General features: G+C 45.1%; 1 pseudogene; it reads left to right on the top strand.

Annotated features, from left to right (window-relative positions):
• Nucleotides 1-7493: 7493 nt before the first annotated feature.
• LOC146672828 (uncharacterized) lies at nt 7494-16183 on the top strand (annotated as a pseudogene).
• The last annotated feature ends 2715 nt before the right edge of the window (nt 16184-18898 follow it).

The following is an 18898-nucleotide window of genomic DNA, read 5'->3' as shown; positions in this document are numbered from 1 at the left end:
GCAGATAAATAATCAACTAACAGTGCATATTATGTTAGCGCGATCTGCCTTATCTGCCATTACTGCCATTACTGTGCGTTTAGGTGACCATGATGAGAGAGACAGAGTCTGGCTGGCGCTCGCTGGCAGTTCTCGCTGCAGTCTACCGGTAGTGTCTCCTTTCAGGCCAGGACAGACGAATGTCACCGAGCAGTGACTCAGTTTGTGGTCAAAGGCTTGCACCCATTTGCCACAGCAGATGCCCCCGATTTCACTTTGGTAAGTGAATGTGTTTAATTGTAGGCAGGGACATTACTGGATATTCTTGTGTAATTGCTACAGAATAATTTATGTTACACTTTGTTATTGCTACAGGAGAATATTTATTTTATTATTTTACATTTACATTTTTTTTTCCTGGGGACCCTGTGACACCCATTTAAGAGCCGTAGGCTGTGGATCTCTTAAGATTTCACTGTTGGGTTTGTAAGGCCATGTTACTCCTAAATTTCTATCTTGTTCAAAGAGAAGATATAAAACAAACTTCTAAGCTAATCAACCTTAGTGTTTTCCTTTTTTAAACATAAGAATCGATAAAGAATCGGATCGTTAAACAGAATCGAAAATGGAATTGGAATCGTTAAAATCGTATCAATACCCATCCCTAGTTAAGATTATACGTGATTAATGAAAAAGAAAAAAGCCGTCATCAGCAACTGATTCTGATTTAGCAGGTTTTCAAATCTAAATGGTACCCATCCCTAGCTGGCTGTAGTTAAACCTTTACTTAAAAAGCATCCCTAGACCCAGAGGTGGGTAATAATGAGTTAAATTTACTCCGTTACATTTACTTGAGTAAGTTTTTGAAAAAAAATGTACTTTTAAAGTACCTTTTGGTACTTTAATGTCACACATGTTAATGTTAGCCATTTAAATATTAGCAGTTAGCTGAGGCCACAAGAAGAAGAGGCCCTAGAAGAACAATGGATGATAAGATTAGATTTTCAAGACTAGGCAGAGACGTGTTTTCCTTTACTGTCTCTTACAGAGGAGGGAGCAGATACCAGACGAGGTCTGGTATATGAATAATACTGGTATATGAATAATACTGGTATATGAATACATACAATGAATACATTGCAAAGTATTCACTGGGCAGCACGTAGTATGTAGATCATTGAAGGAAGAAAGTAATGAATTTGTGCACAAAGCAGATGAAACAGTGTGTGTGACTGTGTCTGACGTCACTGTGTGTGTGAGCCACAGAGAGGTGTGAAAGACAAACATCCAAACTCAGCCTGCAGTTCTGTTCTGTGATTCTATATTTGACTATCCATTGAGTTTGGTGTGCACTTCTGCTTTGTTCAGATGCAGGAGGTAGAGCTGGTCACCTACTGATTGGAAGGTTGATGGTTCGGTCCCAGGCTCCTCCAACCTGTGTGTCAAGTATCTTAGGCAAGATACTAACCCCAACTTGCTCTCTGATGGATCCATCGGAGTGCGAATGCACTTAGAAAACACTGAGTACAGATACAGTTGTTGCTCCTCCTCCACATGCTTACCTGCCACAGTTTAACTCCGCCTCTCAGACAGTCATGTCACCTGATCTGCATGTTTTGTTGTACGATGACGTCATCTTGACGTTGACGAGGAGGGCGAGAAAAACTAGTTTTGTCCTGCAGATGGCGATCTTGCACCGTGTTCAGAGAGCCGACACTTTGATGGTGCTTGTCTACTCAACTTACTTTTAGCATGCGTTGGACTCTATATGAGCAGCTTCCACTCTGGTTTCACTGTTAAATACACTTGTTTGATTTCACGTGTAAAAGTTGGAAAATAAAGATTAAATTATTTGTTGGTACATTTTTTGCTTCATTTGAGGAATGAACTGTTAAGGTGGAGAAATGAATCAGGTTAAAATAGTGGTGCTTTAAATCAGTGCAGATGTATAATGTAATTTAACATGTTGATAATGGTTGTAGTGGGCTTGTAATGTAAATGTGTTCTGATTAAATGTGACATTAATGGTGATGCTGCATAAAACCTGATAAAACAGTTCTATTAGTGGGTCTGTGTGATCAGCATCAGTGGGTTAAGGTGAGGCCTTGACTAGTAGAACGTCATGTTGGTGTATGACAACACATGAGCCAACATCAGACTCCGAGCGCTACGATGCTCAAGATCAGAAGATCCAGTGTGACATCAGCGTTACCTGGCAACAGCAGCCCTCATCTGACTTTATTGGAGGATATTTACACCAGCAACACTGTTTAGTTTGATATGACGGATTAACAACATGCTGTGATATCCAGTTCATCTGTAATAGATACTGGATCTAATCAGTCAGCAGATATTTGATCACCTTATTTATAACTATACTAGAAACAAACACAACTGTGTTGGTGATTCATGCAAACTTGCATATCAGCCTTTTAAGGTTTTGTAGTATTGAGAACAAAGAGGTTGTGTTAGGGCTGAAAAGCCCGACTTGTTCTCCTCTGCAGGTCATCAAATGCACCACAGAAGTTTGTATTTGCAGAAGCCTGTATATGTTTGATGGCTTTATTATTCTCTGTTCAAAGACAATAAATGTGAAAAATGTCTCATGTAGTATCAGCGTCATTTAAAAATGACTGCAAACATTAAGAGAACATGTGCTGCTGTTTGTCCTACATGTCCAACACTGAACTAACCCTGAAAACGTGATGGCAGGTGGCAGATTGGAGTTCACATGAAATATCGGCTGCATGAAGACTGGAAAATATAGATGATAAAAATATGCAGCCAAACATTTGTGGACATGGATAAACTATCTGATCCAAAAAGCAGGAAGTGACACAGCTAGAAAATGAAAGTGTGTAACAGCTGAAGTCAAATGTAATGCAGAGTTGAATCTGCACTTGGATCCATCTGTGAAAGGTCCACATGTAGGGATCACATGAGTCCTGATGTTTGTCAGTCCAGCTTGAAAACTCCATCTACTGTGGGCTACATATACTGGGCTGGTAGCTCCATAGTGCTGGAAAGAAACTATTCAATGTGCATATTTTAAAATCAGAGGCTCTTCTAACACAGGAGCCATGTTGAGTTTAGATTCCAGCCGACCACCGGCAGTCTGAAATGGAATGAAGCCCATTGACAGCGAGCAGGTCTAAACAGGAATGGAACGCATCCATGGATAATACACCACTTTATTTGAAGACATCTGTAGCACTGCCTCAGTTCTGGATGTTTCCACAGACTCCTCTGGCCTCTGTGCACCTAAAGAAAAGGTCAAAGGTCAGCAGCACAGGTAGTTGGGATAAGTTTTCATTTACAAACAACAGTCGCACTTTGACAAAGTGGAGGAGCAGTGGCAATGCTCTCCATTTGTCCCATATGTGTTTACCTTTTCTTGCACATTGTACACATTATTCTGTTTCTATGTATAGAGCTATGATTTGCTATTTGTCAAGTAACATTGCTTCACTCAGTATCCCGGGTTTGTTTGTGTAAGCGTTCTGTTGCCGGCAAATCAAGCAAATCAATTCCGCCCCCTGAGTTTGATGGGTGAGGCTGACAGATAAAATTATTTCAAGATGAGAGCCAGGCGCCAGGACTGCCAAAATGAAATAAATAAATATATCATTAAATAATTAATTAAACGTGTCAATAATTAATTAAATGTGTCAATATTTAATTAATTACATGTGTCATAACTATTTATTTAATTAATTAATTCCAATTTTAATTAATTATTGACACATTTAATTAATTATTTAATGGTGTATTTAATTAATTCATTATGGCAGTCCTGGCGTTCCATACATTTAACCTTCAGTTACTCTTTATATAGTTAGGTAGGAGTCAGACCATGTTTCTTTTTAGCTGAAAAACATTACACCAGGTAACCTGCAGTGTTGAAAATGTGTTTTCTGATGATGTTTGCTACCCTACAATCCGTCCTGCTCTGTAGTAAAATCAGCGAGATTTGACCGTCCTGTTGCTCCCATTGAAATGCATACAGCCTATTTAAAAGCTAAAACTTAAAATTGTCCGTAGCCTGCTGTTGTTACCACTGTCCTGTTTGAAATGGATACTTACGAGCTAACTGACTGGATCAGAATCAGAATCAGAAAGGGTTTTATTGCCAAATGTTGAGCAGGTTTACAACATTAGGAAATTGCTGCGGTGCTTCAGTGCAAACATACTGTCATAAATTACGCTTAAATAGACATGAAAATAAAAATAAGAATAAGAATTAAAAGTGCTACGTAGAAAGATATATACATGAGTGCAGGTGGTGATTAGTGCAAACATGGAATGATGCAGTGAACACAGCGTAGGGTCATGTGTTAGTGGTGGGAACAGTCATACGGTTATTGTTCATGTGTCCAACAGCAGAGGGGAAGAAACTGTTCTTATGGCGAGAGGTTCTGGTGCGAATGGACCGGAGCCTCCTGCCTGAGGGGAGCAGGTCAAACAGACTGTGTCCAGGGTGAGAAGGGTCAGCTGAGATCCGAGCTGCACGCCCCAGTGTCCTGGAGTGTACCACACAGTGATGGAGGAGGTGAGGATGGACTCGATGATTGCAGTGTAGAATTGCATCATCGTCCGTGTTGGCAGGTTGAATTTCTTCAGCTGCCTCAGGAAGTACATCCTCTGCTGGGCTTTCTTAATGACGGAGGTGATTGTGGGCTCCCACTTCAGGTCCTGGGTGATGGTTGTACCCAGGAAGCGGAATGAGTCCACAGAGGTGATGGGGGTGTCAGACAGGATGATGGGGGGGAGTGGAGCTGTGTGCTTCCTGAAGTCCACAATAATCTCCACTGTCTTCTGGGCATTCAGCACCAGGTTGTTGTGGCTGCACCAGGACACCAGACGTTCAACCTCCCTCCTGTAACCAGACTCATCCCCGTCCGAGATGAGTCCAATAACGGTGGTGTCATCTGCAAACTTGATTAGCTTGACAGACTGGTGGGTGGAGGTGCAGCAGTTGGTGTACAGGGAGAAGAGCAGAGGAGAAAGAACACAGCCCTGAGGGGAGCCGGTGCTGATGGTCCGGGAGTCCGAGACATTCTTTCCCAGCCTCACATGCTGCTTCCTGTCCGACAGGAAGTCAGTGATCCACTGGCAGATGGGATCAGGCACATTCATCTGGGAAAGCTTGCCTCGGAGATGGTCTGGAAGGATGGTGTTGAAGGCAGAGCTGAAGTCCACAAACAGGATCCTGGCGTAGGTTCCTGGGGAGTCCAGATGCTGCAGGATGAAGTGTAGGGCCATGTTGATGGCGTCATCTACAGACCTGTTGGCTCTGTATGCAAACTGCAGGGGGTCCAGGAGGGGGGCCGTGAGGGTCTTGAGATGGGAGAGAACTAGGCGCTCAAATGACTTCATGACCACAAATGTCAGAGGTCTGTAGTCATTTAGTCCAGTGATCCTAGGTTTCTTGGGGACAGGGATTATGGTAGAGGACTTGAAGCAGGCAGGCACATGACATGCCTGCAGTGAGGAGTTAAAAATGCCAGAAAACACTGGGGCCAGCTCGTTTGCACAGTGTCTGAGGGTGGCAGGAGACACACCGTCTGGGCCGGGAGCTTTTCGAGCATTCAGACTCTTAAACTGCTTCCTCACACCTGCTTCATGAATATGAAGAGTTGTGGTGGGACGAAGTGATGTGAAATCCTCTTTTGTGTGGGGTGAGGAGGGGGGTGTTGTAGGTGAAGTGTTTGAATGTGGTGATGGCTCTATGGAGGGGGGAGAGGTGGGGGAATGAGTGTCCAAAGTGCCTCTATTGTTGGGGCCGTTGGAGGTGTGAAGGCTGCCTGATGGCTCGTCAAAACGGCAGTAAGTCGTTGAGGGTGTTGGCCAAGAGCAAGTCATCAGTGGAGTGGGGGGTTTTAGGCTTGTAGTTGGTGATATTCCTAAAACCTTTCCACACAGAGGCCGAGTCATTCTCTGAGATCTGCTGCTGCATCTTCTCAGAGTGCTGATGTTTAGCAATGTCCACTACTTTAGTGAACCTGTACTTGGCCTCTCTGTAGCAGTCCCTGTCTCCGCTTCTGAACGCCTTTCTCTTTTCCAGCCACAGCTTTTTGAGTTTAGGAGTAAACCAGGGTTTGTCATTGTTATAACTCACCCTGGTGCGTGATGGCACAATGCTGTCCTCACAGAAGTGGATATAGGAGGTGACAGTGTCCGTAAACTCGTCCAAGCTGTTAGAAGCAGCCTTCATTGTGTCCCAGTCTGTAGACTCCAAACACGTGCGAAGCTCCTCCACAGCCTCGTTGCTCCACAGTTTTTTAGTCCTCACGACAGGTTTGGAGAGCTTCAGCCTCTGTCTGTACGCGGGGATCAGGTGGATCATGACGTGGTCAGAAAGTCCGAGTGAAGCGCGGGGCACCGCGCGATAGGCCCCGCTGATCGTGCCGTAACAGTGGTCTAATGTCCTCTCCTCTCTGGTCGGGCATTTAATATACTGCTTGTATTTGGGAAGCTCATGGCTCAGATTGGCTTTGTTAAAGTCCCCAAGAGCAATATTGAGAGAGTCCGGGAATGTCCGCTCCATGTGCAGTATCTGCTCCGCGAGTGCGCACTGAGCTGCCTGCTCATCTGCATCTGGCGGGATGTAAACAGCGGCCAGGATGAATGAAGCAAACTCCCGCGGAGAATAAAACGGTTTGCAGTAAATAAAAAAGTATTCCAGAGAGGAAGAGCAGTGCTGAGCAATCACTGTTACATCTGTGCACCAGCCACTATTGATGTAGAAGCAGACACCTCCACCTTTGGTCTTACCAGAGAGAGAGGCCTGCCGGTCCGCGCGAAGCCCTCCAGCTTGAGCGCCCAGTCCGGGATGTCCTCAGAGCCATGACTCCGTAAAACATAAGACACAGGAGGAGGCAAAGTCTCTGTTCATGCTTCTCATCAGGGCCAGCTCGTCTATCTTATTCCTGAGTGAGCGTACATTGGAAAGGAAGATCCCAGGAAGAGCAGTTCGCAGTCCGCGTCTCCTCAGACGCACGAGTGCGCCGGCTCGCTTTCCTCTCTTTCGGCGTCTCACTTTCCTGATCAGAGTCTGCAGTAAATCTGCCGCAGATGCGACAAATATTGGAAGTAAATGATGGGTTTAGATTTTGTTATTGTCATTTGTATTAAGAAATATTTAACCATATATGCTTAGAGGTGTATAATCATTTGTAGGTTGAAAGAATGTCTCATCCTAGAAGGTCTGTAACAGCTCTGTGTAGCATGAAGGGGGAGTGCGTTCACTCCCTCTACAGAGTGTTCCGGCATAGATTACACACCTCCTAGGAAAGGCCGTATCTTCTCTTGCTGATATATGGTATAGCAAACACACGTATATCTGTTTAAGTATAAGAGCCTTTTGTTCAGATGGACCGCTAGACTCCTGGCACCAGCTTTGGGGAGTCTTCACAGGGTCACATCTGGACCTCACACACACACACACACACACACGCACGCACGCACGCACGCACGCACGCACGCACGCGCACACACACACACACAGTATTCTTTGTTCACATGTATACCTATGTAAGATGTCATATGTTAATGACCCTATGCATATTCATGTAACCACAATAAAAGGAGTGCTATGGGGAGCCTGGCTGAGAGTCTGACGGTGGTCAAGTGGTGGAACGACACTTGGCTCCAGGCAGGTCTCCCTCATGCATGGGTAAACCAGAGAACTTTGGTGCCTTGTGTCTTGCTTTTTGCTGCGTAGCAGATTGTCCTTAACGTTCCAGCGAGTAGGTTTATGCTACAAACCTATCATTAATTGGTCCTTCGAGAGCCGGATCCCTAGAGTCGACGTTCAACGAGGGGAAAAGAGACACACCGAAAGACTGACGTCAGCCAGGACTTATAGAGGTCCTGCAACAAAGTCCCGAGGCGTGAGAATTCGTCATCGGGCCGGTGGATTAGCCGTCTGTTTTTCTCCTCGATGGATGGCGATTGCCGGGATTCGGGACTGATGCTACTCGCAATAAGCAACACCAAGTAGGTATGTGAAAAATCTTAGCCACTGTGTGAGGCTGAGTTGTAAAGTCTTTATCACTGTGTGCGATAAAGCGTGTAGTCACTGTGTGCGACTATTCTTTGCCGCTGTGTGCAGCAAAGCACGCGTCCACTGTGTGAGGTTGCGTTGAAAGTCTTTATCACTGTGTGCGATAAAGCGCGTGATCACTGCTATGTAAGTCTTTGCCACTGTGTGCGGCAGAGCGCGCAGCCCTGTGTGAGACTGCGTTGAGACAGTAGGCCTATTTTGTGTTGTTGTCGTTGTTGTCGTCGTCGTTGTTGTTGTTGTTGTGTGAGTGCGTGCAGAGCAGAGCACGTGGTCTGTGACGTCAGCGGCTGTTGTTGTTATTATGGGTTCCCAAGCAACCAAGAGTGTGCCAGAGGGCGATGAGAAGTTTATGGTGAAATTTGCTCCCGGTAGCACAAAGTATTTAGGACATTGGCGCAAGAAATATGATTTTGAAGGTAAATTGGTTGTAGGACAATGTCAAATGTTAGTAGACCAGTTGACAGTGAAAGCAGCTTGTGCGACAGGGAAATTGAAACAGGAGCGAGAGTTATAACTGGCGTCCGCTAAATTGTGGTTAGAGCAGGCGCAGAAAAGACAGGAGGCAGTGAATGCGAAGAGAGCAGCTTTGCAGGCATTAGCTGTGAAACCTGAAGATGAGACGGTGCGGTCTACTTCAGTGGTGCTGACTTTAAAGGACCAACAGCGTAGAGCAGCATTAGAGAGAGAGAGAGAGGCCAGAGAGGAGGAAGAAAAGCAGGAGCAGGAGAAGAGAGAGAGAGAGGAGGAGGATAGAGTACGGCGGGAGTTTGGGGATGCCGCAGCACAATATTTAAGCCCTTATAACACTAGATCCAAATCTAAAAGCCATGAGGCGAGTGCATCTGCTATGCCTGCCTCCCCTTTCCATGATACCTTTCCCATGGTGGAGGTCGCAAATCCCCATTTTGGTGTTGAGGATGACCGAAGCCGTGTTATTTGTGTTTACAGGCCATGGACTGAATCTGAATGTGCAGAGGCATGTAAAGATTTAGGAAACCCGTTGACTAATGTTGATGAATTTATCACCCGACACAAGCAACTCTGTTCCTCGTACCGTTTAAACGGTCAGGAAACAGAAGCCACCTTTAAGAAGTGTCTCACATATAACTGGGCTCGGGTGCGAGGCACCTACACAGGGAGGGATGGTAATACTGTCCTACCCTATGGCCATGCAAATTTAAGAGGCCAAGTTGATGGGGTTTATGAGCGTCTTAGAAATACTTTTAAAGCTTCTGTAGATTACAACAAAATTGCCCAATGCATTCAGAAGGCAGGAGAAGATGTTCATGAGTTCAGGGCAAGATTAGAGGAAGTTTTCAAAGAACATAGCGGCCTTGAAGAGAGTGCAGAGAAGGCCAGCCCATATCAGCAGCAGTTAAAACATGCTTTGATGAATGGCTTTCATTCACCCATTGCTGATTTCATCAGAAAACAAAATGTTAGTCATAACACTGACGGGTCCGTTGAATGCATGAACTGGGCCCGCCATGCACAGGAAGTCATTAAAAATAAAAAAAAGAAGTCACAAAACTCTGAGGCCGCTGCTTTCTTAGCGGATGAAATCTTTTTCCAGGGACAGTTCAGACGGGGAAGAAATAGAGGCGGAGGTGAGAGAAGTAGAGGAAATTGGGGCCCTAAAGAGAAACGGGACAAGAGATTTGATAAATGTTATGAATGTAGGGAAACGGGCCATCACGCAAGGGAGTGTCCTGATCGCATGCCTGAAGAGTATAAACGCCCTGATCCAAGAAACCCTTATTATAATAAATGACTAGCACCTGTTGACACTGCTAACACACATACATGTACAAATGATCCCTTACTTTGCCAGAATTTACAACAGCCTGTGTTTCAAACTCTAGATTTGACTGAAGTATTGTTAAATTTGTCAGGGAAAGAAGTAACACCAGTTCGCACCTTAACTGTGCAAGGCAAAACTGTTCAATTTCTGTGTGATTCAGGTGCAGATAAAACTGTTTTAAAAGATCATGTGTCAGGAGTTGATCCTTCAAATGGCATAATTTATGTGAAGTCTGCAAATGGTCAGTTAAATCAGCATAGAATCTCTAAACCAGTGTGGATTAGAGATCCTACCACAGGAGAGGCAGTTCAGAGTTCAGTTGTAATATGCCCAACTTGTCCGGTGAACCTTTTGGGAAGAGATATGATGATGAAACTTGGAATTTCAATAATTCCAACATCCGTTGGGATGATAGCTGCAGGAAAAGGTGAAACTGCTGAGACAATGGTTCATCAGGACAGTGGGGATTTGCATTATTACTGGACACTTGACCTGTCGGCCTCCAGACCTGATCAAATAAACTGTAAACTGTTAGCTGCAGCTGAGGAAATGTTGACAACTAGCCATGACATACAGCCACCAGAAGACTTGCATGTCACACTGAGATTTAAGACCATGCCTGGGCCTGATGAGGCCTACACACATAAAGTGCTGAAATTAGGGCCACAGAGAATCACCATAAAAGCAATATATACTGATGGTGAAAACATGGCTGGATGTAGTGTGATCCTTTCTGAAGCTGCACAACAACTTTTTACAGGGCAAACACCACACATTTCACTGACAAAGAGTGGCACAGCTGAGTGGACAGACTTAGCATCTTTGGTGAGACAGGGGGAGAGTGTTGGAATGTGGCAGCAAGCTGGAGGGGGTTGGGAGACAGACATGCAGCACAGCATCTTTCGTAAAAAGCTGGGATGGGTGACACATACTACACCACAAACACATTTACAGGGGAGTGAGAATGACACAGCAGAATGATATGTTGTAGATGTCAAAGATCACCCGGAGCTTAAACAGGTCCCAGAGAAGCTCTGGTCTACTGGGAAGACTGATGTGGGGTTAATAACAACAGCGAGTCCAGTAGTAATAAAGCCCAAAACGTCTTTTAGGCCAAGAGTGAAACAATATCCCTTGAAGCCTGATGCAGTGGAAGGCATTAAACCAGTAATAGAGGATATGATTAAAGCAGGGATACTGGTTGAAGCTCCACAAGCAGTATGTAACACACCCATCTTCCCAGTTAGAAAGGCTGATTCACAGTCGTGGCGCATGATTCAAGATTTAAGAGCTGTAAATCAGGCAGTGGAGAGTATCGCTCCATGCGTCCCCGACCCCCACACCTTATTAAATCAGCTTAAACCAGACATGACACATTTCACTGTGGTAGATTTAAGTAATGCTTTCTTTTCCATACCAGTACATGAGAATTCACAAGGCTGGTTTGGTTTCACGTACCAAGGCAAAAAATACACATACACCAGATTGCCGCAAGGTTTTTGTGATAGTCCTACAATTTTCACACAGAATATTACAAATTGTCTGTCTGGTTTTGTGATTCCATCACATTCACAGATGTTGGTATATGTCGATGACATTTTAATAGCATCCAATTCAGAGAAGAACTGCAAAGACATATCATTGGCATTGCTGACTCACTTAGCTGAGACAGGTAACAAGGCCTCACTTTCAAAGCTACAGTGGGTAAAGACAGAAGTGAAATTTTTAGGACATCTGCTTAGTGCAGCAGGGAAAAGCATACACCCAGAGAGGAAAACAGCTATCTTGGCAGCACCTAGGCCAGTGACAAAGAAACACCTGATGCAATTCCTAGGGTTGCTAAATTTCTGTCGATCGTGGATGCCCCATTACTCTGAAATTGCACAGCCATTATTAGATATGATGTACAGTAAACCTTTAGCTATGTCATAAAGTTTAAGTTGGACCCCTGAGGGGGAGCAAGCTCTGTGCATGCTGAAACAGATGCTGACAGGAGCATCGGTTCTAGGGCTTCCAGATTATAACAAGCCTTTTGTTCAAACTGTTGACTGTAAAGGACATTTTATGACATCCATGTTAGCACAAAAATGTGGAGGTGAAATGAAGCCAGTAGCTTATTATTCTAAGAGGCTGGATCCAGTGGCTTGTGCCTTACGTCACTGTGTGCGATCTGTGTGTGCAGCCGCTGAAGCCGTTAAGTGTTCTGGTGAAATTGTTTTGTTTCACCCTTTGACCCTGCTGGTTCCACATGAGGTTGATGTTTTATTGCTGCAGACTAAAATGACATTCTTGTCACCTGCAAGACACTTGTCTTTAATGTCACTGTTGCTCTCCTAGCCACACATAACTATTAAGAGGTGTACAACTTTGAATCCCTCTACATTGTTGCCCACAGAGGAGGAGGGTACACCACATGTGTGTAGTGAGCATGTGGAAACACAGTGTAAACCTAGAAGTGATTTAACGGACATACCACTCACTGAGGGCAAGGTTTGGTTTGTTGATGGTTCCAGTTTTAAAACAGCAGAGGGAAAGACTAAAACGGGCTTTGCTGTTGTGGATGACGTGCAGGTCATCCGTGCTGGGCAGTTATCACATTCCATGTCGGCCCAAGCAGCTGAGATAGTAGCTCTGACGGAAGCCTGTAAAGCAGCTGAAGGGCAGGCAGTGACTATATATACAGACAGTCAGTATGCATATGCTACACTTCATTTCTTTGCCGCTCAGTGGTCAAGACGAGGCATGACAACATCAACAGGGAAGCCTGTGGAGCATGCGACATTGTTGCAGGGCCTGTTGAAAGCAGTCTTACTGCCTAGTAAAGTTGCAGTTTGCAAATGTGCAGCACACACACGTGGCACTGACCCCATTGTACTAGGCAACGCCTTTGCAGACAAAATTGCAAAGGAAGCGGCCCTTGGAACACATGGGGTTCATATTCTGGCGTCACAGGAGCAAACTATGCCCATCACACATGATGTGTTAGCAGACATGCAGTCACACTCACCTCCAGCTGAGAAGCAGCTGTGGCTCACTAAAGGAGCAAGCCTGCGAGGTGATGTCTACTATCTTTGTGATAAACCTATATTGCCTAAAAACTTATATAGGACTGCTGCAATTTTGAGTCATGGACTCTGCCACATTTCGACAACTGGAATGGTAGCAGCAGTCGAACGGCAGTTTTTCACAATGGGATTCAATGCTTATTCAAAACATTTTTGTAAAGCATGTTTAACATGTTGTAAACATAATGCTCAGGGGAACCTCAGACCAAAAAGAGGAAGGTTTCCCAGACCCAGCTACCCATTTGAAGTAATCCATATGGATTTCATTGAGTTGTCTAACTGTAACACCTACAGGTACTGCCTGGTAATGGTGTGCCCGTTCTCAAAGTGGGTAGAAGTTGTCCCCACTAAGAAAGCAGATGCTATTTCAGTGGCTAAAGTGATATGCAAAACTGTGATCCCAGAGCATGGGATTCCCCAGACTATTTACAGTGACAATGGTCCTCATTTTGTGAATGAAGTAATTGAGAAAATGTCACAACATCTGGGGATAACGCTGAAAAACCACTGCTCATATCACCCACAAAGTGCAGGGCTGGTTGAAAGGACTAATGGCACAGTAAAGCTGAGACTCAGGAAAACAATGGAGGAAACAGGCAGAACATGGGTAGACTGCATTGAGCTAGTGAAAATGTATATGAGAATCACGCCAACTGATAATGGCCTAACGCCTTTTGAAATAATATATGGCAGGCCATTTAGAGTTCCAGTGTTCTGTAATGATAATGATAAAGCAGAAGAAGAAAACACACTAGCAGACTGGATGATTAAAATGTTGAAAAGCAAAGAAGTCATGAGTGCAAATAATCTGCCAGATGATTCTGTTTCTGTACAGGAAGAACGTCTGAAGCCAGGGGACTGGGTGCTGATAAAGGTCATAAAGAGGAAGTGCTGGTCGAAGCCACGGTGGGACGGACCGTACCAGGCTCTGCTGACAACACCAACTGCTGTGAAGATTGCAGAACGACCCACCTGGATACACCAAAGCCATTGCAAAAAGGTGACACACATCCAGGCCAGCTCGGAGTAAGTGGCAGGAAGACCGGGTACAAAGGGGGGGAAAGCCTCTAGGGCCCTTCGTCTCAATCCGGTGAAGAAACCAACTGAGCCACAGGTACTCATCAGAATGGCTGGTAAAGTGTTGTTACACCTGCTGGGTGTAATGGCTTTGATGTCATCATGGTCAGCTGTGGAGACCCTGTATGTCCAAGGAAACCACACCCAATACCCTCATGGCTATTCTATAAACTTTTGGTGGCAGTTTATGAATACAACTGCTCACTTGAACAATAGGACGGACTGCTATGTGTGTGCTCATATGCCGTTATCCACATATACATCTGGACTGCATACCAGCATACAGCATACCAAAGGACAGGAGTTGGTGTCTGTTGGGCTTAGCAACTCATCCTGGCGACAGAGTCCTCTGGTCCCAGGCCAACTATAGTACACCTCTGAACATCACCTGGAGTAAGTCGCCACTTCTAGGCGTGAATTGTTCTGGACAAACTGACTTATTGGCCTGGCCTCAAGTGTCAGACCCACTGCCAGACATAATATTGCTGAACAAGCTGAACGCAGCTCAACTGCCGTTGTGTGTGATGAACAATGGATCACTGTCAGTGGGGGAGTTACCGCTTCGTTTATGTGGACACATATACACCTACTGCCCTCCAGAGAATGAGAGCAGGTGTATGAAATGTGTGACCAGTGCGAAGTGCGCTGGGAACTTGACATTAAGGGGAACCGAATGCAAGTCCAACCTGGCTTACAGAATACCAGTAAAAGCAAAGAGTCAGAAGTGGACAGGATGTGCACGGACGGTGCCGAGCAGTAAAGGAACAAGAGTTTTGGCTGATTGGTATTTCCTGTGTGGACATAAAGCCTATCTATCACTCCCTGAGGGATGGGGAGGATTGTGTGCCTTGGTGAAGTTATCGGATCATGTCTTCTTCATGGACAGAGTTGAACATCACCCTAGTAACCGACGGAAGCGTGAGGTGAATGTAGCCTCACCTAACTCCTTTGGAGTGACAGTAGACACTGGAGTGCCACGAGAATTTCGCATTTGGAATGGAGGAGCTAAATTCTTCAAAAGTTTGATCCCAAACATCGGAGTTGCAGAGGTGCGGGATCATGTGGAGATCAACCGGTATGCCTTACTGCGACACATTAATCTCACTAAGACTCTGGGAACAGTCTTAGCGGAGGAGCAAAAGGCCATCAGAACGATGGTACTGCAGAACAGGCTGACCCTGGACTTGATAACAGCATCACAAGGAGGAGTGTGTAAGCTGATTGGAGAGACGTGTTGTACGTTTATCCCGGATGGATATACGACTGGAGGAGACATCTATTAGGCACTGCAGAACTTAACTGCTCTGCAGAAATATGTGGAGGACCACACATCAGGAGGAGATGCGTCACAAGGCTGGATAGCCTGGTTGACATCTGGACCATGGTGGAATATGTTCTTAAAGTTTTTGACTCCCATTCTTACATTATTGGCGTTGCTTTGCTTGTTTACAGGTTGCATTTTGCCATGTGTAAGATCGATGGTGAATAAAATGATTGCTAACACCTTTACCAATTACATACTGTTGCAGCAGAGTGACATGGATGCTAAGGCTAATATGTGTGTATGAAATGAAGCCTGCACTGAAAATGGTGACAAGTGGTGTAGAGCTGAAGATATATATACGCCGTATAGCCTTAAAAAATGACAATACAGGGTGGTGATGATGGGTTTAGATTTTGTTATTGTCATTTGTATTAAGAAATATTTAACCATATATGCTTAGAGGTGTATAATCATTTGTAGGTTGAAAGAATGTCTCATCCTAGAAGGTCTGTAACAGCTCTGTGTAGCATGAAGGGGGAGTGCGTTCACTCCCTCTACAGAGTGTTCCGGCATAGATTACACACCTCCTAGGAAAGGCCGTATCTTCTCTTGCTGATATATGGTATAGCAAACACACGTATATCTGTTTAAGTATAAGAGCCTTTTGTTCAGATGGACCGCTAGACTCCTGGAACCAGCTTTGGGGAGTCTTCACAGGGTCACATCTGGACCTCACACACACACACACACACACACACACACAGTATTCTTTGTTCACATGTATACCTATGTAAGATGTCATATGTTAATGACCCTATGCATATTCATGTAACCACAATAAAAGGAGTGCTATGGGGAGCCTGGCTGAGAGTCTGACGGTGGTCAAGTGGTGGAACGACACTTGGCTCCAGGCAGGTCTCCCTCATGCATGGGTAAACCAGAGAACTTTGGTGCCTTGTGTCTTGCTTTTTGCTGCGTAGCAGATTGTCCTTAACGTTCCAGCGAGTAGGTTTATGCTACAAACCTATCAGTAAATCCACAGGTGTTGTAGTCCTGTAGTTAAGAAGCTCTTCTCTGGTGTAAGAATATCCAGAGGAGTGCCCAGACACAGAAGTTATGCACAAAAACAAAACAGAAGTAACGCACTGAAGCACCAGGGCATCCATACGCGGCGCCATCTTGGATTTGGATGCCCATTAACCTTATAACTCCTGGTGTATGTGTGTGTGTGTGTGTGTGTAGAGAGAGACAGCCAGGTTCATAATGGATATAAGGAAGTTTTTTCCAAAAAAAGGAGCCACATTCAGGTAAAAGTGTAAAATCAAATGAGCCGTAAATCAAGAATAATGTTGGATCAGTGTTTCAGTATTTATATCTTTTATGTGGTTGGGTTATTTGCCTTTTGGTTGAAAGTACACTGAGAGAGGACTTTTTGTTAGTGATCTTAATAGGGCTTTGGAGTTGACGTCACGCCGCAATGCATTGTGGGAGCGCAGCACCATTTTCGGGGTCTACGAATCAAAACAAACACACTGTGTTGGACCAACTACAAGAAAGATGCTTAAGAGCCTCTCAAAAGAGAATGAACTGTATAGAGACCGATTGCGTCCAGAGGTGAAGCAGCGGTACTTGCAGAAAATAGCGTGCATTGGAAATGTGGACCCGTATGAAATACGTCCGTGGAGTAGAAACCCTGAAGACCAAGCGCTACTGACGTAGCCTGACATATTTTCGTACCTTGTCTGTGGAGTCAGCGCGTACAAGTCGTCATTCAAACAAAGGTAAGTCAGCTCGAGTACTGCGTGTGAAATGCGTTTGATTTCCCTGCAAACATTCACATTAGTGCAGCATAAATTCATTCATGAGGGGAAATTACAGTGAGAACTTGTGGAGGCTGTTAGAGGGATAACATAGTGAGTTCAGTGCATTGATGTGACATTGTCCTGAAGGATTTAGTTATTCTTTATGGTTAAAGAAATTGCACTAATTAATTCACATTTATTATAAATCATTCTAATTATACATCTTGCTTCCATGTTTGTATCCTGTGTCACTAAAAATACATTTTATTTTAGTTTTATACGTTGATTAATGACCTGGAGAATCTCCTTATCATATTAAGTGATTCATAATTGTCACTCACTTTATGTTTTCTCCATCTTGAAAGTGATGACATCCTTGCATTACATGCTTTAGGTTCATTTTGTGCAGGCAGGTTTCTGACAGAGAACAGGCAGATTTACACTATAACATGCAGCGTTCTATAGATGGATACATAAAGAAATGAAAAATGACATGTATGTGCTAACTTTCTAAACACTTTGTTACATTTATGATAAAGTAGATAAAACATATTTACGTCGGCCTTGGCTCGTAGTTCTTGTCTTTAAATGAACTTTGTGTGTGTTTCAGGTCCTGCACTCTAAGACTGAATGAACCAGCATTGCAGCCATGGGTCACTGAGCATCACAGGGAAGGTTGAAGCCGCCCACTGCACCTGTATGGCCGGAGTCGCAGAGACCTGCAGCCATGTCGCTGCTCTTCTGTTTAAAGTAGAAGCAACAGTGTTGATCTGTGGCACAAGGACTGTTACAGATGAACCTGCACACTGGGTTTTGCTGGGTAATATGACCAAGATGCAGCCAGAGGTTGGCCATAAGATGGACTTCTCCTCTTCAGCTGCCCAAAAAAAGGCTCTTGATCAAAACATAAACAGACCATCTGTAGTGACAGGTAAAAACAGAAAAATCCCACCTGCTACTGTGGAGGAGTTGTCACTGCTATTGGATACTTTGCTGGAACACAGTAAAGCTGTGGGTTGTGGGAATGACCCATAATGTTTTATCTAGAGGTCTAGATTTATGCCTGTTGTCAGCGGTTGTGTGTGGAGGCGTGGAAGAGATGACCCAAACGCTGGACTCACGGTGCAGAAATGAAGTGGATTTTTTGGAGGGTGAATTAACAAAGCAGGAACGATGGAGTGGCTGGCTGGCTGGCTGAAAGGCTGGCTGACTGACTGACTGACTGAACATACAGACGGAGGGACGACATGAACATCAACATCAATGACACGACAGTGAATGAGTGAAAACAGAGGGCTTAAATACACAGACTTATGAGGATGATAATGAGAGACTGGTGAGTACACAGCTGAACATAATCTGGCTAATGACACGAGACGAGCTGACACAGGAAAAGCAGGAAGTGAGAACATGGAAGTGGCAAAATAAACTGAACATGAACAAAACTGAAAACACTGGGTCACCGACCCAGGAACCCTGACAGTACCCCCCCCCTCCAACGGCCGGCACCTGACGGCCAAAAGAGAAAAAGACCAGAACAGGGCGGGCGGAGGGGGCCAAGGACGGAGGGACGGAGTCCACACAGAGACAGTTCAGGTGGGCGGCCACGTGGCAGGCAGCAGCGACCACTGAGCCGGTCGGGTGGGCGGCTGCGGCGGTCAAGATCAGACTGTTCCGGTGGGCGGCCGTGCGGACGGCAACGGCGGCGACGTGGACACAGTTCGGGAGGCCGACCGTGCGGAAGGCAACGGCGGCGACGTGGCAACCCCTGGCTGAGAAGCAGGAGAGCTCACAGCTGGCTCTGGGTGCTGTGGCTGTAGGTCCGGGAACTGAACAGGCTGGAGG

This window comes from Rhamphochromis longiceps, linkage group LG3, assembly GCF_057381845.1.
Source record: "Rhamphochromis longiceps isolate RC_006_pf linkage group LG3, R_longiceps_female_GT1.1, whole genome shotgun sequence".
Lineage (NCBI taxonomy): Eukaryota > Metazoa > Chordata > Actinopteri > Cichliformes > Cichlidae > Rhamphochromis > Rhamphochromis longiceps.
The sequence above is the reverse complement of the archived record's forward strand: the minus strand, read 5'-3'. Positions and strand labels throughout refer to the sequence as shown.